Consider the following 27,350-nt stretch of genomic DNA (forward strand, 5'->3'; position numbering starts at 1 on the left):
AGGTGTGTACATGTCTGATTCTTTACCAGAACAACCACTCAAAAAAGAGTGTGGCATAGTCAATTTGGATAGCTACAAAAATCAGGGCACACACTGGATTTGTTATCTTAAATATTCAAACAACGAGGCGTTTGTGTTCGATTCGTTTGGGGGGATTCCACCTAATAATGTAGTAAAATATCTAAAATCTCATAATCTGTATTACAATGACGATCGTATTCAAAATTTTGAAGATATTAATTGTGGACATCTGTGTTTATCTGTTCTTAGATATCTGTCCCAAATAAATAAACCATCAATTGAAGATTTTCAAAAGGCCCTGTGGTATCTAAAACATCAAGGGCATATTCCATCTGACCAGCCAGAATTCAATCTTAAAACTCAAACTACATGATGATATTATGTATCCCAAATCAATAGCTCTTAGAGCATTCTACGGCATGTACTTCATCCCTAATATTACACACCATAACAACCCAATCATAGTTGGGGATCAAAAAATTATCATCACTCCAGGGCAGTATAATATATTTACTTTAAATGCTCAGTTACCTAGTGGTGTTGTCTTAACTCAAAATTCTATCACTCATAGAGTAGAGATTGTGTCTGCTACAGAGACAGTGGATCTGGGTACTATAGCACAGCTATTAGGCTTCCAGAACAACACAAAACTTGAACCAGCCATCAAACACACTGCTGTTAATATACCTAAATTCTTGTCCATAGAGACTCTGAATATTCATTGTAATGTGGCCGAGGGTATGATCACCAAATCAGATGGCATACGCACTCACAAACAAACTGGCATCATCGCAACATTCAAACCTAACTCTGTATTCATGCAGCCAATCATCTGCACTCCATCACCAACATTATATTTTCCAGTGTGCCATAATGGAATCGACTACATTGAGTTGGTGGTCACTAACGAAAAAGAAGAATTAGTTGATTTTGCCGGAGCCACAACAACCGCTATCATAGAGATTAATATATAAATAAAATACATACTAAAAAATGGAGCATATCGAAAGCTACGAGCTACAGTCGTTCCCTCCGAACCGTAGGATCTTTGCCAATCTAAATGAGAACAACACAGAGATTGAGGTTGACCTTGACGTAGGGGATGGCTTTATACACCCCCACAGAGCAGAAATATATATCAAGTTTGATGTTGTCAAGCTCGACGGCACAGATTATTCTGTTAACTCAAATATAAGACTAGTAGACAATTTTGTACCGCATCTGTTTTCTCAAATCGAGATCCGAAAGCATGGTGTTGTCATAAACAGATTAGACTATCCTGGTGTTACATCTACAGCTTTGGCCACACTGAACTTATCCAAGACCGAGGCCTCGTACTACAAAATCGGTGGATTTGAGGCTGGCGATAAAATAATAATTAAGAGACACACTGTACTGTTTCCGATGCGCCTGTTACCTGGATTCTTCTCAGATTACAAAGACATTATGATGATCCGCCAATGATAATAATGCTTTGATGCAGTACAGTACATTAAACTCTACTGGTGCAGCTCTGCCTAATACCCTACCTGACGAAGGCAGATGTGTTATTCAGACTATGGAACTAAGAATCCCTGTTGTTGAATGCTCTTAAATACAAAGCAGATATACTAAAAAATCCACAGGTGCCTTTACAATTTTATACATATCAATGTCTCCAGAAACCTGCTACTGGTAGCTATTACGAATTCGATGCTACGAATTCATTTTCTAGTATACAATATGACATGCCAGATTTTGTGGTGGTGCTGTTTCAGACTGGTCGAGACAACAACCAGCAACAAAATTCAAGTAAGTTCGATAACTGCAATATCAAGAACATATATCTTAAAAACGGCAGAAACGAGGTGTTTCCTAGAGAAATTTATAATTTAGACATGTCCAAGGATGATTTTCTTAAATTATACGAAGCCTACACAGCATACAGAAGAGTCACTATTGGCAATACCGACATGTATTACTCACCCGATGAATTCAAAGCACAGAGACCGATGTTTGTCATCAACACTTAATACGCAAGCAGGCTGTAGTTAATGACAGGACAAACATTAAAATAATCTGTGAATTCCATGATACACCACTTGCCGACACCATATGCACTGTTATTCTTGTAGGTCAGAAATCATTTATGATATAAGAAACGAAAGAGTCACAGAGCAATTCTAGAAAGCCTCTGGATAATGCATTGTCTTAGTACTAGATATACAAGTTAAGCCTGGTGCCCAATTAAAATATTCGGGTTAACATATTAATACTCTGAACTGACTGTCAAGTATATAAGCACACTTGACAGAGTATTACACTAAAGGCAATAAGCTCATATGCGCATCTTCGCTTAGTTTTAAGTGTAGCCAAAACAATGCCAAGAGGGCCATATTTCTTACGATCCTATGGACAACAATCTGACAGATGCATCTTTTGTACGTGTAGCCAAATCAATCTGACGGGGTCATACTTTTTACGGGAAATCCCCGAGGGCTTTTTACTAATTCTTGGATTCGACGGAGTAGCACACAGTAGGCAATACGCTTATATAAGCATCTTGACATAGTTTTAAGTGTAGCCAAAACCAGTCTGAGGGGGGTCATACTTTTTGTGTCCCAGTAATAGGACCAATTATACTACTTGTACACATTTCCAAATCATTCTCGAAAGAAAATTTCATTTCGCACTTTGGACAAAAACATGTGTGTGTACATTTGCCGCGCTGATAAATACAATTTTGTGTTTTAATTACAAAGAATATCTTATCTGTAATAATCAGTCTCCTTCATATGCAGTAGGCCCCGCAGATCGTGTTCTGACACCAGTAGTGGAAACCTATTGTTTCACCGGCCCTCCTTGTAGGTATGCCTAGTATTTAACCTCTGTTGTGACATATTTTGATGATTTTTTTTTATGGATTTTACTGCCTTCGACGATGTTCTAGCCCTATTTTTTGCTCAATCTTATTTTGGGACTTTTTTTGTAAGGTGGTGGAGCCTATTGTTTGTAGGTATGCCATGATCTTACGTGATATAACTTAACCTATTCACTTTTTTACTGCCTTTTACGGGTTAAAATAACGTACAAAGTGTAAAATGATTGTTTCTACGCAACCCTTGTAGGTGGACCTAGTATTTAACCTCAGTCGTGACACATTTTGATGATTTTGATGATTTATTTATGGATTTTATAGCATTTGACGATGTTCTAGCCCTATTTTTTGCTCAATCTTATTTTGGGAAATTTGTTGTAAGGTGGTGGGCTCTCAACGTAAACCCCTACGGGCCCTCAGCGTAAACGGCTACGCCCCCCTTTTCACGATGTATGTCGTGGAATTGGTTCAATGCCCCCACTACTACTTTTGGAGGGGGCCCACAGTAGGAAGGGCTCGCAGTGTTGCCAACTTACTCAACAAAAATTTTACCATACGATATTTCACAGGCGAAGCTAACCTACAAATAGAAGTTGGCACTAGTCAGTATTGCCATAAATTTCTATAGTATAGTGATTTTTTTCTGAAGAATGTTTTGGATCTAAGGTCAATGTAATTTTTATAGAATTATCCATTTTTTTCTTGTATCTAAAACTGTTCAGTCACTCTTTCATTCTTGACATCATACACAAAAGTTTTCTCTGCAATAAGAATGACGCTGCATAGAGTATCGGCAGGCAAGGCCTCATGGAACTCGCACACGATTTTGATGTTGGTACGATCGTTAACAACCACCTGCTTTCTCTTCGATGTGTTAATGACGAACATGGGTCTGCGAGCTATGAACTCATTGGGATTGTAGTACACGTCCACATTGCCGGAGCTCACTCTCTTGCAAGCTGTGTATACCTCGTACAGTTTCAGGTAGTCGTTGTTTGCAATGTTCAGGTTGTAGTTCTCACGCGAGAATATCTCTTTCCTGCCATTTTTGAGGTAGATGTTCTTGATCTTGCAATTGTCGAACTGGCTCGAATCTTTTTCTTGGTTGTTGTCCCCCGTCTGGAAGAGCACTAAGTGCTGAACCGTCTGCACTCAAGGTGCTGTAACGCATCAGCGCATCGTTGTCGTTGGCGCTTCTGCGAAAAGTAACGCGCAAACCAGCCTTCCACATAATCTCTGTGTAGTCGGAGAAGAAGCCAGGAACCAGGCGCATTGGAAACAGTACTGCGTGACTTTGAGTTTTGATTTTTGTACCTGCTTCGAATCCCCCTGCCTGGTAGTATGCTGCATCGGCCTTGGAGAGTCTCAGTGTTCCCACAGCTGGTAATCCCGGGGTAGTCAACCCTATCGATGACGGTGCCATGCTTTCTAACTTCCACCTGCGAGAACAGGTACGGCACAAAATTATCTACAAGTCTTAAATTTGCATTGGCAAGGAATGCTTCGACGTTGTCTCTCTTCACAACATCAAACTTGATATACAAATCAGCTCTGTGAGGGTGAATGAATCCATCCCCGAGGTCCACGTCGTATTCTATCTCTCGATTCGCTTCATTGAGGTTGGCAAACGTGCGTCGATTGGGTGGGAAGGACTGCAACTCGTAACTTTCGATTTGCTCCATAATGGTTATTTATTATATGTTAATCTCCACGACGGCAGTGGTCGTGGCTCCTGCAAAATGAATCACCTCTCCCTTCTCGTTGGTAATTGCCAATTCTATGTTGTCTATGCGGTTACGAGATACAGGAAAGTATATCGGTGGGGAGGGTGTGTAGATATTTGTCTCCATGAACTCAGAGTTTGGTTTGAACGTAGCGATAATACCTGTCTGCTTGTGACTCCCTGGGATGCCGTCCGCGGATTTGGTGATCATACCTTCTGCCACATTGCAATGTATGTTCAGAGTCTCGATGGCTAGAAATTTAGGAATGTTAGCACCGATGTGCTTGATGCCAGGTTCGAGCTTTGTGTTGTTCTCGAATCCCAAAAGCTCTCCGATGGTACCCAGGTATACGGTTTCCGTGGCAGACACCAGTTCCACCCTTGGTAATTGAGCCTGCAAAGTAGACAGGTTGTACTGGCCAGGGGTGATGCTGATTTTTTCGCTGCCAATTTTGATGGTATTTTTGTGTACCGTCACATTATGTATCATGTACATGCTGTAGAATCCACGAAGAACAATAGATTTAGGATAGATGATATCGTCATGCAATGCGAGTTTCAGAAGCGAAGTATCGCTTTTGAAATGGAATACTCCCATAGTGCTTTAGGTGCCACAATGCTTTCTGGAAATCCTCGATTGTTGGGTTATTTAATTGCGAGAGGAAGACAAGCATGGAAACGCATAGATGGCCACAGTTCACATCGCTGAAACATTGGATGCGTTCGTCATTATAGTAGAGGTTGACAACACTGAGATATTTTACCAAGCCAGCAGGTGTCGTGCCTCAGAATGAATCGAAAACAAATGCTTTGTTGTTGTTGGCTTTGATGTAGCATATCCAATATGTACCTGGATTTTCGTAACTGTCTAGGTTAACCACACCACACTCTTTTTTTCTTCACAACAGAGGGTAGAGAATCAGACATGAAAACGCCCCTGAAGTGCTTAACCCACAGGGATTCGATCAAAGATTTAATATCGAAGTTGGACAGGGACTCTTCTTTTTTTAAAACTTTTTCAAAGCTTCGAGGTTGTTCTTTCGCTTTTTGGTCACACCTTTCCCCTTTTTATCCATAGCCAGGTTGTGGCGTTTCTGCTCTTCTAACTCGGCCTTGTTCTTTTTTGCATCGATGACGGTCTTGGCAATGGCGGCACTGCCTCCTGCCAAGCTGCCTACAGCGCCCAAAGCTGCCGAGATAGCCGGGATGCTGAATATGAAACCTCCAGTCTTCTGCTGCTTTCGGGAACCTTGTAACATCCTCAACTGAGGAATGCTAAGCAGCAATTTCATTCCATGACCTTTTGCCAAGCAGGAATGTTTCTTCTCGCGCTGCTTTTTGGTGAGCATTCCATCTAATGTTCCGAGAGACTTGAGGTTTGCGTAGGGTATTTGGTAAACGACACCTTTGGGCTTCATGGTGATAGTATGTTATTTATATATCGTAAGAGGGTTATTTAGTTAGAATCCCCACCCTAATTTTCGTTTTGTGTTCATGGCGATGGTCGTACCCAATGCGGCAACCCGTTCACCTAGCGAGGCATCTCTGCTAACGAGTCTCCCGAAAGCTGCATGCTCCAACTTCCTGTCGGCATCGTGACATGCGTCGAGATCTGTGTGTGTGTGTGTTGTAAGCAATGTCGTGGTCCTTGCATGCAGCATCCAGGGGATTCACACCCTTGTCTCTTCTTTCCAGACGCTGTTCGAGTTTCGTACCCTAACCGCAGTACTGGTAACCCAGCAGGTGCATCTCGAAGGGTAGCTTGTTGATAATATCGTTCACCAAAACTCGACCCTCAGCTACATTCCAGAATTTAGGAGGCAGGGTGTTGATGATTTTGATAAGGTAACCTATACCTTTGTTGTCGTTGACAATGAAGTTGGCACGCTTGGTGCTAATCATGTCCACGATGCCCACCTTCTCGTTGTGGAAGTTGCGATTGCCTGCATTTTCTTCGCCTGCGATAACCAGTAATCGATCTACAAGCTTCCTTACGTCGTCTACCCAAACAAACTCTTTAGGTAGGGTATTGTAGAGTTTGACACCGCTGCCAGTTTTGAGCTGGGTCCATATTGGCTTGATGAGGTTCCTGTACTTTTCTCCACTGCTAGATTTCACGCGATTCTGTGTTGCATCGGTGTTTTGGTACAAGGCGTCCGTCATGATTAAAATTTCTGTGTAACTTTGGTAATCCTCGTCTGTATAATCTTAGGTTGCTTCTTAGTGATAAGTTCCCACAGTCCCACCGTGCCTACCTCTTCTCCAGGTAGCTCATGTTAAAATGTGCTACCAGTTTGAAGAAACCAATTCACACATAATGTCATATCTATAATTTCCTCATGGCAATTTTCATGAGGAAACGAATTCAGATAAAATCGAGAAACGCTTAAAGGGAAAAATGATGAACATGTCTATTGGCATTTTGTCATATTTTGTAAATTGTGTAAAAATTCCGTGTTTTGAACAAGCAGTCGTTTAGTTACGAAGTATTTTGTTGTTTGTTTAAAGTAGGAACAGGAGAGCGAAAATGAGTCATTTGAACAAGAGACCCTCTTGACAAGAAACATCAGCTTTTTTCCAAAGACTGTATGAATAGAGAGAGGAACGTATGAAATATAAAATATGTGTGAAATTAAAACAATGGAAACCTTGAAAGATAATACTAACGAATTTCAAACTATGAAAAACATATTTTCGTTGTGGAAATCTCCAAGTCATTTTCGAAATATGAACTTGATGTTTTTCTTTATTATGAAGTGGAGATTTGGGACGATACGATCCCTCAGCAAGAAAATTTTAAGTAAGCTACCTCCAACTTCTTCAATGGTCATAATTACTAATTAGGGTCCGGAAGTTGATGAAAAATCAACTTTTTTTCTGACCCTTAAAAACAATGCTAAAAATGATTTCATGTTCGTTTCTCTCCAGTTAGAGCCGGAAAACAGTTTATTTTACATTTTTTTTTGCATTTTTCAGCCTTTTTTGGCTTTTAGTTTATTTGTCAGTATTTTTAACAGTTTTTATTGCATTTTTACTTATTTTTGAGGTTTATTTTTCTCCTCCCCTGTTGTTTCGTGCATTTTAAATGCATTTACTAGTAAAACTTACATATTTAGATTTCTTGACATGGTCCTTTTAGCAAATTCACCATGAATCAAAAATACGGTCAATGGAAAAGCATAATATTATTTTTAACTGAAATGTTTGGCAATGGATTAAAATACTTTGTGTGAAGATCTACTTTGAGGTTCTTTTTCTGGACACTATTATCGCTTTAATCTGTAGTTTTAAATTAAAATTAGTCACAATATTAAATGCAATTACACTCTGGTATATACGCGAAGCAGAACTGTATTTTCGGATGCTGGCCGACTACAGTATCACAGAAGGCCCGCTCTGAAAGGAGATGAATTGGTTGATTTGATGTTTTAAGTCAACTTTATGCATAGTAAGGCTAATCGGGACTGGACCTACAGTTTAAAGTGGTATCCGAACCGAGTGCATAAAATAACGTGAACCGTGTGGTGTTGGGTAATCGTTTGCTTATGGAATGCAAGGTCATGGGTTCAAACTTACTTCTGTGCAAAATCTTTTTCGGGAATTAAACGGCTTTGGACGAATATGCTTATCTACGTTTCTTGGATATTTCCGTTGATATTTATGCGATTTATGTCCAGCATTTCCGGATGCAGAAAGTTGACATGTAAGTTCTTAATATGTGTTAACTTATAATAGCTGAATGAAAGGAAAAGTATTTCCTAAAATCCTGCCAATCACTGAAAGATTAAAAACATTAGTAGAAGCATTACTTGAGGCATGCACAGTGGCGACGATTATGGAGTGTGGAGGGGCGGATGACCCAGCATACTATGCTAAACATTATCTACCATGGGAAAGAAACTGTCCTTGCCCCCTCCCCCACCTTGCCTCATCAGTTTCGAAACCCAATCGCCGCCACTGAGCATGCATCGCATAAATATTTACAGTAATATAATATAATCTTATAATACGTTATTAGAACACTTCGTACTCGGTAAATAAAAAGGAAAAAATAATAAGGAAAGGGTGGGATGTGAACCCACGATGTTTCGATCTTGACGAAAACAGTAAAAAAACGAAAGTACTGTCATCTAACCAACTACTCCAGGAGATTGCTAACAGAAACTTCAGTACAACACGTTAATCTCAGTTGAAGCAACATTGTGCCGGAGTTTCGAACCATTTTTCGCCAAGAACCAAGGAAAAGACACTTTGCAGAATCGTTTGGTGTTGTGCAAGGTATCTTTACTGAACATTTCGCATAAAATCAACATACATTTGCCTTCTTGCATTCAAATGTGACAGCAATTCTTTCCTGGTGGATGAGAACCTGTTCAGTGTTTCACAATGCACATACATTTTCCTATTTTCAAATTCAGAACAAGGAATCTTGAAATATTTTCAACATTCGTATTTCTACTTAACATTTTTTGTCTACTCATATATTTTATTACTGCTTTAGGGTATCTTTACTTTATAGAATGTGAAAGAATGAAAAAAAAATCACGAGCGTTTTCATTCAGGAAGAAGAAATGTTGCAAAGTTGGCTACTCTTAGTTGGCTCTGAAGCGCTGTGCTGCCAAATTTACGAATTCCGATCTTTGAAATTTTTCAGGGCGGTCAAATAAGATGTTGCGAAGTGTACAACTTGTCTCCTATTTCTATGTCGATAATTTGAGTGGCATCTTCGGCATAGGCAGTCTCGCGAGTTTCGGGGTGGGTGAAATCGACCAGCTCCACTCCTCTTATTTTAGGCTCGTCACTGATGTTCGTCACGGTCATGGTTGGGTAGTGGGTTGCGTGAGGCAAAGACCAGTATGAAACCTTGACGAACTGAAGTGTGCCAGCAATGGAAAACTGGTGATTGGCAGGAGTCAGCATGTAGAGTTTAGCACCCGGATGGAAGAGCGAGGAAAATTCTCTGTTTGGAATACTGTAGAGTTCGATGACAACAGTGGACTTGAGATTGTCGATGCTGGCGTTCAGGGTGTTTACATTGGTTCGAACCTCCCTGTCCACATCCCCCAATCTACCGTTCACTGATTCTAGGTGTTCCTCGATAGCACGGACAACAGTGTCGTAATCGGGCTTGATCTTCACATCGACAATTAGCCTCTTGAATTTTTCGTTTAACTCATGTAGTTGGGTGCTGAAATTAGTTATGGCCGATTCCTGGCTCGCCTCGAAGCTGCCAATTTGCTCTTTCACATTGGCGATAATCTGCTGAAGACTTTCCACGAGTGTCAACTTGGAGCTCTGGGTTGCGAGGTCTTGGACCTGGGTTCTAATTTCCACAAACAAGCCACGAAGCTCGCTGATGTTCTGGTTGGTGGGTAAGGTTGCAACAGACTCCCGAAGCAATTCAATTTCGGTTTGGATGTTTTTGATGTCGTCGGATTTAAGTATTCGGTTGAGAGCCCTCTTCACGCTTTTCAATTCCTGCGAGGTAGGCAGGGTGGCCACCGTGTTTTGGAGCGACTCCAAAGCTTTTTTCATCGCGTCCAACTCTGAGGCTGCAGCAGCACCGCGTATGCCTTCTTGTAATTGTGTTATGTCGTCCTGGGTGGGAGTGGATTGTTGCAAAGTTTCCAACTTAGCCTGTATGTCGTCGATCAGGTGATGAAAATGCGACAACTCTGATTCGGTGTTTAGATTTTCCAACTTGGTGATCTGCTGTTGGACGCTGGCCAGAGTATCCCTGATGCCAGGCAGTTTGGATTCCAGTGCTTCGTGTACGTTTGCCAGATCATTTTTGATGACGGCAAGAGCATCCTCAATATGGGCTATGGTACCTTGCAGCTTCCCGAAATCCTCGTAGGTCTCAAGTTGGAGTTTGATGTTGGCCACGCTACGGGCAAAAGCATTCAGCTCGCTGGACGAAGGTAGATTGTCGATGAAGTCCTCTAGCGTTTGGAGTTTAGTTTTGACTTCGTTGATGGCTGCATGCAAAGCGTCTGTTTGAAGCTCAGCCTTGATGCTTTTCAACGTAGGAATTTCGAACGATTGAAACTGTTCGTGCAATTTGGCAATACTGGCATTCACGCGATCGTAGTCATCTTGAGTTTTTATACTCTGGATAATGTTTTGCAGTTCAGTCTGGATGGTGCTCGTTTGGTCCTGCAAGTGTCGCTTCAGCTGTTTCACATCGGAGGTCTGCGCTTGCTGCAGCTTCAAAAATATGTTCTGCAGCTTGCCTATGCTCAGCGCCAAGTTCTCGAAGTTGTCTATTGACGCGAGGTCGATGTACTTTTGCAGCACCGATTTAAGCTCGGCGTCAATTCTGAGTACGGGGTCCAGGCACTGACATTGTAGGCTAGCTATCTCTGACTGGAGGCTGGAGTTGAGCGTGTACTGCAGGGCCTGCAGGTCGCTTCGCAACTTTTTGACCCTGACGTCGAGCATGAGTAGCTCGTCGCCGTGATCATTGCGTTTCGTGTGGCTAAAAATATCGTTAGGCATTGTTACCACTGTGGTTATTTATTATGGAGTAGGTGATTTTCATTTCTAGAAAGAGAGGGAGGAGTTTGTCGTAGTCGTCCAAGAGCTCCACGTACAAGCGATCGCCAGCAGATACATCGTACGTTGTAGTAGCATCCATCCTATCATGCTTGATGCAATAGATGTTCTTGCCAGAGGAAACCTTGGCATCCCCTTTGTTCTCGGGATTCATGTTGAACTTAAGTTTGCCACAGATAGGGAACCGGTAATAATTAAAGTTGTTGTTGAATACATAGAAAGTTTTGCCCACATCCTCGTCGTACTGGGTCAGAATGCTATTCAAGTGTATAATTAACAGACCGTTAAGTTTAGATAGCATGGAAGGCAGGAGTTCGTTGAAACTCGACGACGACGTAGGCTGGACGGGTACTTCCATAGCTTGCTTCCTGAAGCCAAACAGGTTCATAGCCATGGTTATTTTATATGCTTGTGTTGATAGAAATATTGCAAGCCGCAAGATTTTTTTTAAGTGCATTGTATGCATTTCTTACTACTATCTAAACGATAGTGCCCCCAAGGCAACGTGTGGATCCCACAAGACAAAATACATCTTTTATCATCATGTGGATCTAATGCTACTTTCCTAACTTTGTTTGTTGTAATCACATGGTCTACACTTTGGATTCTTTTTTCCAATCGTAGCTGCTTCTTCAATTCCTTCACACACTCAATATAGTCTTGAAATGAAAGTTTGTTTTGTACAGTATTTTTACCAACATCTTTAGCTTTCTTCGTGATGCTGCTGTGAGTTCTAAATGTATACATTTTGGAACGCAAACCGGCAAACTTGAGAATGATGTCACCGTTACACTCGTCTTTTAATTTACCTAGAACTTTTTTGTTAATAAATGGAATTCCAAATCTGTTCGGTTGAGTGTAGGACAAAGTATCATAATAATCAAGCAAGGACGGATTTTTTACATCTTCATATAGATTGGATGTTTTAATGTTATAAATAAAACTGTCGGTGTCCATGTAAAGTAATGAAATGCTATCGTTGTAGAAACGATGCATAACATTGTAGTGAAATTGAACATGTGAAGTTTCGATAAATCTAAAACTGTTGCTCCCACATAAATTGGTTTTCGGAATTTTATCACTTTTATATCTAGATTGAAAAGTGACAGATTCTCGTTGTAAATTTTTCGTGATTTAAATCTAGGATCAGCCACCAACTTACTGTATTTATTTTCATCTGAAACCAATCTCATGTCCACGTGTTTTCTCAAGTTCTCCATTGTCTTGCCATATACAGCATTTTTCATCAATTTGAAAAAATCTTTGTCTAAATCGGAAGTGGCAACTGTTCTATGTTGTGTGTTTGTTTCAATGTATGGTTTGAGCCACTCGGAATGTTTAAACCTGAGGACTCTTCAAATATCCAATACGTTAACACCCAAAGCAATCAAAAACTGTAGACATTTGTAATGGAGAACATATCTTTCTTTTTTCTCCAAAGTTAATAAAAGCTTGCGTTGATTAGAATTAGATGGACATTGAGTGTAGGACGAAGTATCATAATAATCAAGCAAGGATGGATTAGATGGACATTTAAGTTCGGGTGCCGGTGGTAAATCGGAAAAAATATCATGCATATTGTCTGGAAATTCAATATCCACTTCTGCAAAGAAACCAAATTCACAATCGTCAAAATCAATAATATTTATGGAAGTTGTTTCTATCCATTCGAAACCTCCATAAGGAAGTTTCTGTACCATGTCATATCCATAGAGATTATTAACATCGATGTAAAAAATGCAATTCGATGGTTTATTTGCATCATATTTTACTTCCATGTGCATGTTGTTGGCTTTGGCATGTCTCTGTACACATTGTACCATCCCACCTCGAATCCCTCTCTCGATGAAAAGTAACATGTCTACATCTGTTAATAATTCTAACTTAATTTTTGTTTGCAACAACATTGCAGACCAACCTAATCCCGGGAGGCTGAAGAAATGTGCAGGGTCCAACTTGTAAATAGACATTAAGGTTTTCCTGAATGCTTGAAAAACATCCGCAAGTATTGTTAGTCTAATTTCAAGTATGCGTTGTGATAATCTCCGAATGTTTTACATTCTAGTTTATCCCACATCAGTTGTGCATGTTCGTATTCTTTGTCTGTAATTCCTGCTTTTCTCAGTAGACTGAAGAATTCGTTTAGAGGAGGAAGAGTGTCGTCATTAAATTTAGATTCATTGTTTACGTATTCATACGGATAAATCCCTTTACTTCTAATCAGTTTTATATCTATGTTGGAAAAACTAGTTTTCGTAATTTTGAATTGTTCGCAACAGAGTTTACTTGCTAGAGCGTCCAAACTTGCAGAGAGAAATCTGAATGAGTCAAGAAACCTCATCTCTATGGTTTCATTTGTCCCAGAAATCTTAACTTTCTTACTTATAGAAATGTATCGTTCTTCATTTTGAACAAGAATATCTATTTTTTGTGTGTCATATCCAAGTTTCCGAATTAAGTGATGAAAATCGTAATTCGATCCATTATAAAAAAATATGGGGACAAATTTGGGCATTTCAATTTTGAGGTTGCAAGCATTACAGATTCCGCTGATGAAACGACCGTCTGTGTGCCAATGGTGAAACACTTTACGATTCTCGTTTGTGAAGTATTGATTGCACACTGGACACTCGACAGTTTCATCAAATATTTTTTGTTCCTCTGGTGTCAACGAATTCATCGGTTTGGATATTTGCCAATTTTCTGAACCTCCTCTTCCATCTTTTCAAAAAAGTGTTCGATAACATTCGGTCCACGGTATACATATGGTTTATTTATTTCATCTTGTCGTATGACAATGTAACCAAAACTATTTGGTTCATGAAGCTGGTATGGCGTTGTGGAGGACATTTTTGGATTTGGTTTGCCGGAGGACAGTGGCTTCAGAAATGATTCCAAATCTGCGACGATAATGGCTGGATGTTCAAACAAAGCATGGAAAATTTTGAATTCTTCGACTTCGTTCTTTTTGGGCATCAACATTTGAGCTGGTTTGTTGTCACCGCAATATATTTCATGTTCGACACGTTTTTCAATAGCAATTTGCCGTGCGGTATATATTTGGTGATTGAATTCTCTTCGATCATTAAACGTTGTCAAACACCTTGGACAAACCTCGATGTGATTTGAATACTTCGTTGCTTGACTTCCGATTAGTCGTGATAGTGAACGAATAAGACAGTAATGGTGAATATTGTTGTTTGAAATTTAAAGAAGATTAATTATATGAGCATTATTATCGTTGATATCATTTATCCTGATGGGATGCACAAGAAGTTTTTCTGACGTATAAGTATGTACATTAATAGCAATGCGTTTTCCATCAGAATCTCGTGCGCGCGACTCGAACTTTGATATGTCTGACAATGCCACGGGGTATTCAATGCTAGACATTATATTTTCAAACTCTGTCTCGTACTGCTTGTAATGATAAACACGCTCTGGATAATTTTTCCAATGAACAGGATACAGAGCTGCCAAGATGCACCAAAGAAAGCATTTTGAGTCATTATTTTGAATATTTAACACTGCTTTCTTGCTTTGAATGGTCGGTGGTAGAGGAACGTAACTCGATGCAGAAAAAGGCATGAATTTGTTCACGTAAATGGTTAATGTATGAGGACTACCACATAAAGACCATCCTGACCCCTTAGCCTCGAAAGTGTCATGTTCCATAATCAACTCATTTGACAGATTAGAGTAAAACTCGTCCAAATTTTCAACATCTGCCAAATAAAGAGCCTGGTTTTTGGTACGATGATGAAAAACTTTTGTTGTACCATCGACTTTCTCATATTCGGAACATAAATCAACGTATACTCTTATGGAATTATTTTCAAGATTACTTTTCAAAGTATTCAGTACAAAAGTTTTCGCTTCACGCAAGAAACTAGGATTGTCACGGCCTGCTTCCGACGTAAATGATAATTCCTGAAATCGACCATTAAATGCAGACCTAACTGGTTTATATCTATTATTTAATTTAATTTGTTTTGGAGCAGAAGCTTCAGCTTCAGAATAATCAATTTTTCTTTTCAATGTTCCTTCTCCTATCGATTGTTTGCGAATTTTCAAATGTCTACTTAGATTTCGAATGCAAATTTCTTTTCCACATTGAGCACAGGCTTTAGAAAGTAACAATCGATTTGCTCCGTTACACCTTGTCTTATGTATCGATAAATTATTCTTTGAAATTAGTTTCCCACAAGTGACACATTCGATCTTATCATTCTTACGAGTAAAACAGGTAGGTGATTCCATTTTTTTATATGCTTTACAATATGAGCAAACAAACGATAGAAATTTCAGATGTTATTTATATAAATTTTTAAAAAAAATTTATATAAAATTTAATGGGATATCACCAACCTGATAATACTATTCCCTATGAAAAACTCTATGACCGTACTTGGGTTTTTCGCCAAATTATATGCTTCTAGTCTGCTATACTTTGGTGGAGCCCGTTCAGGTTCTATCCCCCGCGATGTGGGTTCTTCTGCCGATCCAGCAAAGGTGAGAAATCAGCACTGTGCTCTGACTTATATAGATTTATAGAGCCAATAGAAATCTTGCTTACTTAAACCAATCAGTTATAAATTATTAGCCAATCAAAATCTATATTATTTTAGGAATCATATACAAAAAAAATATCCCAGTTTCAATTCGATCCATCTGTCTGAATCGAAGAAACCGACAATTTGTATATTCTCATATCACTGTTTGCTTGGCTTCATTAGCGCCTCTCTTGCTGTTGTACTCAATTAGTTTTCACTAATTGGCGATTTTCTTGAAGAGGTCTAATGGAACATGATACGGCGGTATGAGAAATATGCAAATTTCGAGATATTTTAGCGAATTACGCCGGCTTAAGCTAAGTTCGTATTGCTAGAAGGCCTTCGTCGTTGCAAGTCACCTAACCCATTCACTGGCAATAAAAGTTAAAAATGTTGACCTACTGAAAAAAATAACTTGTCCCCCTCAAGCATTCATCGAGTTCCAACATTTGCACATAGATGGCTCTGTTGTTGTCGCTTATCAAATATATTTTTTTTTTTGGAATATCTCTAAAACTTGAGAGAAACAGGCAAATTTTTTTAGCAGATTTTTAATGTCCACTCGAAGATAAGTAAAAGTATGAATACAATCTATGCTCGGAAATTAAAAATGGCGACCGGAAGTAGGGTTATCTCTTAAACGGTACGAGTTAGCCAAAATCTGTTTGCAGATTTGTAATGTACACTCGAAGATAAGTAAAAGTGTGAATACAACATATGCACGGAAATTCAAAATGGCGACCGGAAGTAGGTTTATCTCTTAAACGGTACGAGATAGCCAAAATCTGTTTGCGAATTTGTAATGTACACTCGAAGATAGTAAAAATATGAATACAACATATGCTCGGAAATTTACAGAGTTCATAGGAATTGGTATTTTATAGAAACATTGTCAGCCATAAGATTAATTGACCCCCTTCCCCTCAAATCGCATTACATACATGTGGAAGACAGAGGTATGCATATTTCCGTCCGTGTCATTACAAAAAACGAGCCCAATATTGTTTAAGAGTTTTTGGTTAGCATGCAATAGATCTGTATGCTAGAAATAAAACAGGGGGGGAGGTAACAAGAGCATCAACACTGCACCACCACTATTGCCAGTTAGCGTACTGATTTGTCACCAACTCTCCATCTTACTGCATACTTATCATCTTAGAAGGCTACAAAATATTACAGCATAGATCGCTGTCAACTCCTATTTGTAGATTAGCCTCGCCTGTGAAATATCATATGGCAAAATTAAAAAAAAGGGGCTTGTGAAGCAAATTTCTTGGTACTAGTCACTGTTGCCAACTTCTATTTGTAGGTTAGCTTCGCCTGTGAAATATCATATGGTGAAATTTTTGTGGAGTAATTTGGCAACACTGCGAGCCCCTCCCACTGTGGGCCCCCTCCAAAAGTAGTAGTGGGGCATTGAACCAAGGCCACGACATACATCGTGAAAAGGGGGCCGTAGCCGTTTACGCTGAGGGCCCGTAGGCGTTTACGTTGAGGGCCCCCACCACCTTACAAAAAAGGTCCCAAAATAAGATTGAGCAAAAAATAGGGCTAGAACATCGTCAAATGCTATAAAATCCATAAAAAAATCATCAAAATCATCAAAATATGTCACAACTGAGGTTAAATTCTAGGTATACCTACAAGGAGGGCAGGTGAAACAATAGGTTTCCACTACTGACATCTCTTCATTTGCAGCAGAGAACAGTACAGGTAAGCCAGCTGGTATTGTGAAACTTATGTGAAGTGACTTGATCACTCGTGGGAACCTCCGCATGTATCAGAACGGGAACATGTTGCACATCTTACTGAGAACAACTAATTAAAATCTCGTCTCGGTATCATCCCTAGAGGGTATTTTTTATGACAACTGTCCTCTGAAAGGACGGAATGTCGAGTGGCAAACTACGGAAATACGGCAGTGAGAAGTAAACAACAAGAAGCCTCCAATATTCTTCATTTAAAGTCAAGCAACAACGAGTTTGGGCAGTTATCGGATGAAGTCCCTTTTACCCTTACAGGAAGTTGCTTTGTTCGTTTCGTCGCCAATACATTAAGTATTAATGTATATTTGGGTGTTCCCAGACCCGTACCCAGAGGAGGGGACTAATGGGGTCATGCCACCCGCCTCGAGCCATGAAATGTTTTGATGCAAACCTACAAAAATAACATGGAAGTCATTCCATTCGAAATCAACACAGCCCCCAACCTGACCATCTTCGATTTTCATGAAATCTGGGGAGTTGAAACTATGCATAGAACTTAGTAACTACGAAAATTTTTAGTTTCATTTGTCTTGTAATTGTTAAATTATTCAAGGTCAAAATTCGCATAAATTTATCTTTTTGAGCCCGCTTAGCTATACTAAATATGTTGTAACTCCGCCCTAATTTTGCCTAGGAAGCTCAAATAAAGCTTATTGTACAGGGAATTGAACAAGCTTTCCAGTGCTTAATAACAAGTCTATCTTTGGATAAAAATATAATTTTGTCACGTGACCTTGACTTTTGACCTTGAATATCTCAAAACATGTCATCACCAAAAATCGTGGAAAAAATATATTTGGTGCCTCATGCCATACTATAAAACATATCAAAAAATCATTCTGAGAATGCAATGGGATCAGAAGATACAAAATAATATGTATAACGATGTGATTGATAAAAGCCTCATTACATGAACTATGACGAGTCAAAAGTCCTTTAACACACCCTACAAAATGTAAAGGAGTTATCCTGGTCATGAAAGAAATAGGTTAGGCACAAGGAGATCCCTAGCTGGGTGTGTCAAGCGCAGGTCTGGCATATTGTTGACCGCCATATTAAATTCGACGCAAAAATTTCAAAGGAAAGGGGATGATGTCTATCAAATCAGGCTATAATTCCAACGAGAAATGAAGCAGCGAAGGTTCTTGCAACTTACTGTTAGGCAGCAAAACGTTATACGCATATCTTTCACTTACGATATATGCACATTATAGTGTTGTCAATATTCCTGTGAGCACACTCGTTGACGTCTCTCACACTCGATAGAACATTTGGCAATGTAGCAGGTGCAACATCATCGCAAGCAGGAACTATGCCTTCTCTCAGATGGTCAATTTCAGGGACTTTTAGTGCATGCACCATTCTCTTCAAATGTTTCTGAAGGCAAAAGTCCTCCTAAGATGTTAGATCTGGGTAATGTGCAGGCCTTTTAATAGATCCCCGTCTGCCCATCAATCTACCTAGAAATTTATCATGAAGAAATTGCCAAAATGTTCACATAGTCTGGTCACACACTGTCCTGTTTCAAAACTCTGGAAAAGAGCCATATCCCGTAAGCAAGGATGAAAAACCTGTTCACTTAACAAATCCAAGAATCCTTCACCATTTAAGGTTCCGTTGTTGAATAAGGACCAACCATTCCCGTTCTCCATAATCTATACCACATCATTAGCTTACCAGCAACAACCATTCGGCAGGGATCTGCCTACTGTACATTATTAAATCACAGGTATTGCATATAATTTTTATTAACTTTACCGTGAACATAAAAATTAGCCACGTCACTGAAGATTTCTTCATTCCAAAGGAAGTGTCACGTAATTATTTGAGATACTTTTCCCAATATTATCCACTATTCAAGTACTTGGTGAATGTTGCTGATCAATGGTGCATATGCAATGGTACGTATACTCCTTTCTCTCCCACAATGTCCGCTTGATCTCGACGAGTTCCTAACACGTTAGGAGCATTCTTAATACTTTGTTTTTAAAACCTCGAAAAGGAGAAAATAGTTACAAGCATGGAGTAATAACTTTTTGCTGCTTAAAGATACTTTCGAAAAACCTTCGCCGTTTCATTTATCATGAAGTTCTAGCCTGATTTGTATATCACTTCACACTTTTTCCTTTGAAAGTTTTGCGTTGAATTCAATATGGCGGTCAACAATGTGCCGGACTTGATCTTGACACACACAGCTGGTAAATCCCTGTGCCTAACCTATTTCTTTCATGACCAGGATAACTCCTTTACATTTTGTAGAGGGTGTTAAGGGACTTTTGACTCGTCAGAGTTCATGTAATGAGGCTTTTTTCAGTCACATAATTACACAATTATTTCGTATCTTCTGATCCCATTGCAGTCCCAAAAAGATTTTTTGATATGTTTTATAGTATGGCAAGAGGGACCAAATGTATTTTTTTTTCACGATTTTTGGTGATGACATGTTTTAAGATATTCAAGGTCAAAAGTCAAGGTCATGTGACAAAATTATATTTTTATCGAAAGGTGGATTTATTGTATAGCACTGGAAAGCTTGTTCAATTCACTGTACAATAAGCTTTACTTGAGCTTCCTAGGCGAAATAGTGGCGGAGTTACAGCACATTTAGTATAGCTAAGCGGGCTCAAAAATGTCAATTTATGCGAACTTTGACCTTGAATAATTTAACAATTACAAAACAAACAAAACTAATAATTTTCATAGTTACTAAGTTCAATGCATAGTTTCAATTCCCCAAATTTCATGAACATCGGACATAGTCAGATTGGAAATTGCACATATCTGTGTTGATTTGCCATGGAATGACTCATGGATAATTTTTTAAGATTTTGCAAGAATTTAGATTTTCTTCTTGTATAAATGAATGGGTTGTTTCTGGAAAGAGGCAGACTCCAGGAATCTGAAGTCTACTATATTTAGTAATTTTAGTTTTATAACTATTTATGCGAAGCTACCAAATGTTCCAACTTGGTCGGGACAGTTCACCATATTTACTCCTGTTCTGACTTTTTTCGAACTGCAGTCTTGAATGAGAAAATGTCCTCTTTGTGTGGTTATTTCATATTCAGACATGTTCTTCATTATAAGGATAATTCCATAGTGTTGGTGGTTACATTCAGTGTACGAATTCCCATGGTGTAAGGGGGATATCCCACATTCCCACCAACGATCTTGTTCTATTAATATTTTTCCCCATTAAAATTTTCCGAGGGTAAAAATTTGTGTTATAAGAACAAAGATAAGCAATTAGTTTGGACTTCAAACATACTTTACTAAGAATAACATCATAAACACATACAAAGAAGGAATAACAAAGAACGATGTCAGCCTGTGTGTGAATGTTGCATACATCTCTTGTTCTTGTTCTCTCTCTGTCTCTCTCTCTCTCTCTCTCTCTCTCTCTCTCTCTCTCTCTCTCTCTCTCTCTCTCGGGCTGGTAACAGCATGGGGTAAAAACGTACTTCTACAGTTATAGATAAGATTTTAAAGTAATTTCAAATTGGACTAGTAAGAAATGGAGTCGTAGCTACGAAGGTGGTTGTCATTGTCACCCTAGGCCCCTGGAACATGGAAATTCAATGGACCTGTCATTTTTCCTCCATTTCTCACCTCCATTCATCGAGATTAAAAAAATAGCACATAGGAAACTAATGTTATCTTAAGTTTCTAATTTTTTGTTCCTCCACCTAGTCATCTTTAATTTGCAATCGGTTTTGCAGATGTGAACCATAACATACACTTCTTCAATGAAGAGTGTGTGGGATGCACAACCGAATGTCCTTTTATTAGTAACATTTCTTGAATGATAAGTTTTCTATCCATCGGATTCAGCGGAAAAGAGTAAGTACATAAAATTTCTACAATGTCTACGTAAGCCAGCTACATCTAGGTAGGGGGTGCACATTCCGTGCAGGGCGTCCGAAAATCATTCTCGTCCAGGGCGCTGAAATCTCTAGCTACAACTCTGATAAGGAAATATTTCCTTCGAGAGACCATTAATAGATTTGCACCATTATAAGAACATGACACAATAAAAGTATGAAAATTTAATTATCATTTTTAATAAAAAGCAATAATTAAATAATATCTAACACTTAATAAAAACATTTCACCTATCTGCTAATTTCTTGACATTTTGAACCAGTCGTTAAAGGAATTAATTTGCTATTTTATAAATGTAACAAATTATTTTGTTTATATATTGTAACGGTCGGCATGGGCTGCTATCGATTTACCCCAGTTAATATTAGATGTTGTAAAGCAAACGCGTGTGAAGGGAACCCATATCGATAACTAACATAACCCACCCAGGCGATACAAACAATCAATAATGCGACGTCCTTGTTTCGCGGGACCTACCTAGGTAGGTATCAATATTTAATAGAAGGACCTACTTAGGTTCAATTACTTAGTCATGGTTCAATTTTCACAAATTTAACAATTCCTTTTTATTTCTGTGTCTCACACCTAACCAATTAAACACAAAATTAACAATGACACTGCAAAGGCATCCCTTCATTTTATTATTTCTGTGTCTCACACCTAACCAATTAAACACAAAATTAACAATGACACTGCAAAGGCATCCCTTCATACATATGTATAATTATCCATTCAACGATTACATTGTGCTAAGACTGCACTATTCATATTCACACATATATCAAGCGAATGCTTCGTAATTTTATTTCCATACAATAAATACTTTTAAAATCCACGCTGTTTTCAAACAGTCGCACAATTCATTAATTCTCATTCAGCTATTATCGCTAATAGCTACGTTACAATGGCAACATGCAAGAATCAATTATCCGTCAAATTTCATCAATAATGCAAATAATTAAATTAGTTCAATAACAACGTTATTTGTCTTCCTACTTTCTATTCAATACATTTATTGGCGCTTAAGCCTTTGTTCGCGGATTGATGCTACTGACAAGGACAAGGAATGCTTGGGTCATTTTTCCTCTTTAACTTTTTTGTGCAGGGGGGGAGGAAGGCTTTTTCTCTTTCTACTAAACGATCAATCGTAAAGAACGATAACAGGGATAGGTAGAGAAGCTCCTTATCCGTCAGTCTTGAACATGTAAGTCAAAAGGCAAGATATAAGAGACACTCAACATTCAACAGTATCGTTGACAACCTTCATTTACTCAACTATTGCATTGACTTCTTAGAATTTGTGCGAGTAACTCCAGCTCTTGGGTTCAATTTTGAACCTGAAATCAACATCAGTTGGAATCAAACATTAGGTGCAAAGGAAGTCTGAATTTAACAAATCGAATAGATGTTTAATTTCTTTTATTTCTAAACTTTGGAAGTCTGTGATGCATTGAACTACAGTTTCCTTGGAAGGTGGTTATACGTCAAAACATCGACGCAAAAACATCGACAACAAAATCATCGCCTACATTTCATCGACAGTACAAAACATCGACAGTACAAAAATCGACGGCAAAAACATCGACGCCAGAAACATCGACGGCAAAAACATCGACTTCAAAAAATCGACATCAAAAACATCGACGGTAAAAACATCGACGCCAAAAACATCGACGGTAAAAACATCGACACCAAAAACATCGACGGCAAAAACATCGACGGCAAAAACATCGACTGCAAAAACATTGACGGCAAAAACATCGACAACAAAAACATCGACGGCAAAAACATCGGCGGCAACAACATCGACAGCAAAAACATCGACAACAAAAACATCGACGGCAAAACATCGACGGTAAAAACATCGACATCAAAAAATCGACATAAAAAACATCGACGGTAAAAACATCGACGGTAAAAACATCGACGCCAAAAACACCGACGGTAAAAACATCGACTGCAAAAACATCGACAGCAAAAACATCGACACCAAAAACATAGACAGCAAGAACATCGACACCAAAAACATCGACGGCAAAAACATCGACGGCAAAAACATCGACTGCAAAAACATCGACGGCAAAAACATCGACTGCAAAAACATTGACGGCAAAAACATCGACAACAAAAACATCGACGGCAAAAACATCGACGGCAAAAACATCGACTGCAAAAACATCGACTGCAAAAACATTGACGGCAAAAACATCGACAACAAAAACGTCGACGGCAAAACATCGACAGCAAAAACATCGACGCCAAAAACATCGACGGCAAAAACATCGACAGCAAAAACATCGACGCCAAAAACATCGTTATTTTTTGTCATTAAAACCGTTAATTTATAATGTAGTCATGTTTTATTATTATTGAAGAAAGGCGGAAAGTAGGAGGAGCAGAGTAGAAAGACTAGGGTGAGTAATAGGGTGGAAAGTAGAAAAAATATAAATATGCTGACCAAGGCAGTAATTTATTTTATTAAAAACATAAACTAAACGTAACGTTTCAACCTTCTAGCAAGGTCTTCATCAGACTCTGTATCAAGTACGAAAGTTTCGTACTTGATACAGAGTCTGATGAAGACCTTGCTAGAAGGTTGAAACGTTACGTTTAGTTTATGTTTTTAATAAAATAAATTACTGCCTTGGTCAGCATATTTATATTTTTTCATAATAATGGAAACAAGGCTTAATGGTGTTATAATTGGAAAGTAGAGGTGCGTTAAAAATCCAACTCGCCCAGGTGAAAGTTATATCTTGATTCGCTCCATGAATAGGATTTAGTGTTGTGATAATAGCATCATGAAGCTACTGCTCTTCTTTGTTTCGACCAAATATGCCTACATTGGTCGATCTTGTTTTTAGATTTCTTATCAGCCATGGTTGTTGTGCAAGAGCGGTTTTTTCATTGATTCGGTAATTTCGCGCTGCACGCGCACCTTCTGACATCAAAACAATATTATTATTAGCACCTGATTCTCGCCCCAAAGCTCAAACAATGGAATCGTAAACAATGCGAAGTGTCATGTTTCCTTCTGCTTTCTAGCAAGCTGCTTTTAACTTCATAGACGGGATAGTTGTGTGCTCGTTATATTGTGGATGTGGAAGAACTGTTCTTTTATGACTATGGTACGAACCGACTGAGGACCCCTTTGCTTTACCTCCCCCGCCCACCTTCACACAGCAGACCCCTTGTGACAGCCACTGGACAGAAGCCTTCAAAACATCGTCTCTCACAAACATCAGGGTTTATCCGCAATTGATATCAATTCTGCCAGTCACACCAGAAGGGTTTCAAGAATTTTTGTCACAAATGTAGATTGTGCATGAAGTATTTCTAACAAACAACGTGTTTTATTTTTAGAAAATACACAGCCTTATATGAACTTAAGAAAATAAGAAGAATAATTTAGCTGTAATTTTTTGCTAGTAGTTTGTGTTAGACATAAATATACAGGTTGTCGCCAAACACATAGGCGGATCTAGAACTTGTTTCTGAAATGATGTCCTCCTGCATCCACATATTTATAGGAAATTTTCACTAACACGTATCAGTTCCTCTTTCGAAATTGCTTCAATTTATTTCTTCATATTTTCTTTCAATTCTTCTGATATATGGCTTCCGGTATAAAAGTTTGGTATCTCGCCACGATGACGTTAGAAATATGTATGTTTCTTGTGCAAGGCATTGGAGAGATTTCTGAGGAGTATGTTTCAATCGTGTTCCAACGTCGTCTAGTTTATCCTCAGTAAGCACATGTCGTTTTACCTTAACAAGAGCAGACCCTATTTTCCTAAATTTGTTCACAAGTAACAGATCACTGTCTCTGTGTGAAACAGGAACATCTGGGAATTCTGCTGCAAAACGCATTCTAACGTCCCTATAAGAATTCGTAATGACGTAAGAGTCGTATATAAAAATTCGTTGTTTAAAATTGTACGGATAGCGTGGCATTATTAGACTGCAGAAAGAACTGGCAATACATAAAATAAAACAAAACAATCTAAAACACTTGATAACAATTTAACACTTCACGCACACGTGCAAACTGGACAACAGCAGTGTAGATACTGAAGCACTGACGTGTCCAATGTCAAGGTCAGCATAAAGTTGTGGGTTTAAATGCCGGCAGATGTACTCTTACTTTCCGACGCGCTAGCCGCCGCCCAACGGCCACCTCGGCCGTGAAAGGCAGTGTATACGTATATCCTTATCACTAAAAATTCCGAGATAGAGAAATACGACGTTATGAAATCAAGGAGTTAACAAACTATGAATTAGAAATATTAAATTTGAGCTCCACACCCAGGTAAGGTAGTCTGGCAATAAGACTGTTGCCTTGTAACCAAATGTACCCGTGTTCGATCCCTGGCGGGGGTACATTTCATTAAGTGGCTCGAATTCCACTATAAAACACTGCAATTTGTGTAAAAGTCAGCACGCTTGGGCAAGTTAATGCTCTTCGGAGTCTTAGGAGTATGCCTACATTCCCCAAGCGTGCTGATTTTTGCACCGTATTGCAGTATTTAGTTGGTTGGATTTATATTAACCTCATTTCTGAGGTTAGAAAATAATTTGTGCACTGTCATAGTAGCCCATTTTGATTCCAGCATGCGATAGCAGAAGAGCTACACGTGAAGAGAATATTAAAAATTATGATTTATTAATTTCTAAATTAAAGGAAGGCTTTACTAAGGACAGTAAGTGATGTGTTAATTGGATTTGGCCGTTTCAATTCAGAAAGTTCCGAATTTATGAACTACGGAAAGCTACAATCTTCCGCCGCTCACTACTGTTGTGATATGGAAGGGAATTAGCAATAAGAACCCTTCAGCAACTGCTTGCAATGGTTGAAACGTTCAAAATTGCCTTTAACGAACTTTATAAGCTTTGTGTTATTCATTAACAGTTAAATGCAGTGGAGGCGATTTGGGGGGGGCAAGAACAATTTACTTTCTCTTTGTACATACGGTTTAGCATAATGCGGGGGCAAAAGCGACAAAAAGTGTGAGGGGGCATCTGTACCCCCATGCCAACCTAATCGCCGCCACTGCACTAATCGAGAATCAAAAAGTTGTTCCATCCCATAAAAATATCCAGTACTGTTTTGTTAAATAACTGTTACATTTGAGGGAATAAATACAGCACTCAACATCCAGTTACCAATCCCATTGCGAAGGTAACCCATGATTTGCTGCCAAGTAGAAAAATGTTCTTTCACATTTAACTAGTCGCGGAGATTATGGGGGCTTGGGGAGGCAGTTGCACCACCCCATACATTTTGCCACATTTTCTCTCGCACTATGCTAAACCTTATGTACCAAGGGAAAGTAAACTGTCCTTGTCCTCCCCCCCCCCCCCTCTCAGTTTTGAAAACCAATCGCCGCCACATTTAGACATCATTTTGCCACGTATTATCTATTTTTTTGTTTGAAGAGGAATTTCTCTATCCAAGTTCATGGGCGTAACTTGGAATCTAACTTTAGGGGGGTCACAATCGAACTTGCCGCTTAAGTTTTTTGGAGAGGATTAAAAAGTTTTCCAGGCCATAAAAATAGCGTCCAAGATTATTTTTATTTTGTGAAACAACTGTCACATTTGTGAAATCATAAAAATTGCTCCTCTGGCCCGAAGAGGTCAATAAAAGTACCACTGACTTGTAAATTTTAATAAACCTGAAAATTTTAGACGGCCAATGCCCCCCTTATTTCCGCCATTCTCATTTGCGAAAGCAGTCCTCTTCTATTGCCTTCACTTCAGTTACTTTTGTATTTGAGACGATTTCCTGATGTCAAATATTTACGGAAAGAATTTATGACTGTCCTAGCATTCGCACAGCAAGCCCATCTTGTTACTGAATAAGTTTCTATCCTGCGTCTCTTAAGAAGCTTTCGAAGATACCATGCTTGTTGGACTACTTGCAATTAAGCCCTATATGTATTTCATTATTAAAAAAAAGATCACACTGTTTAAATTATATGTGACTTTAAATT

Source organism: Lepisma saccharinum, unplaced genomic scaffold (assembly GCF_977018435.1).
Source record: "Lepisma saccharinum unplaced genomic scaffold, izLepSacc3.1 HAP1_SCAFFOLD_605, whole genome shotgun sequence".
Taxonomy (NCBI): Eukaryota; Metazoa; Arthropoda; class Insecta; order Zygentoma; family Lepismatidae; genus Lepisma; species Lepisma saccharinum.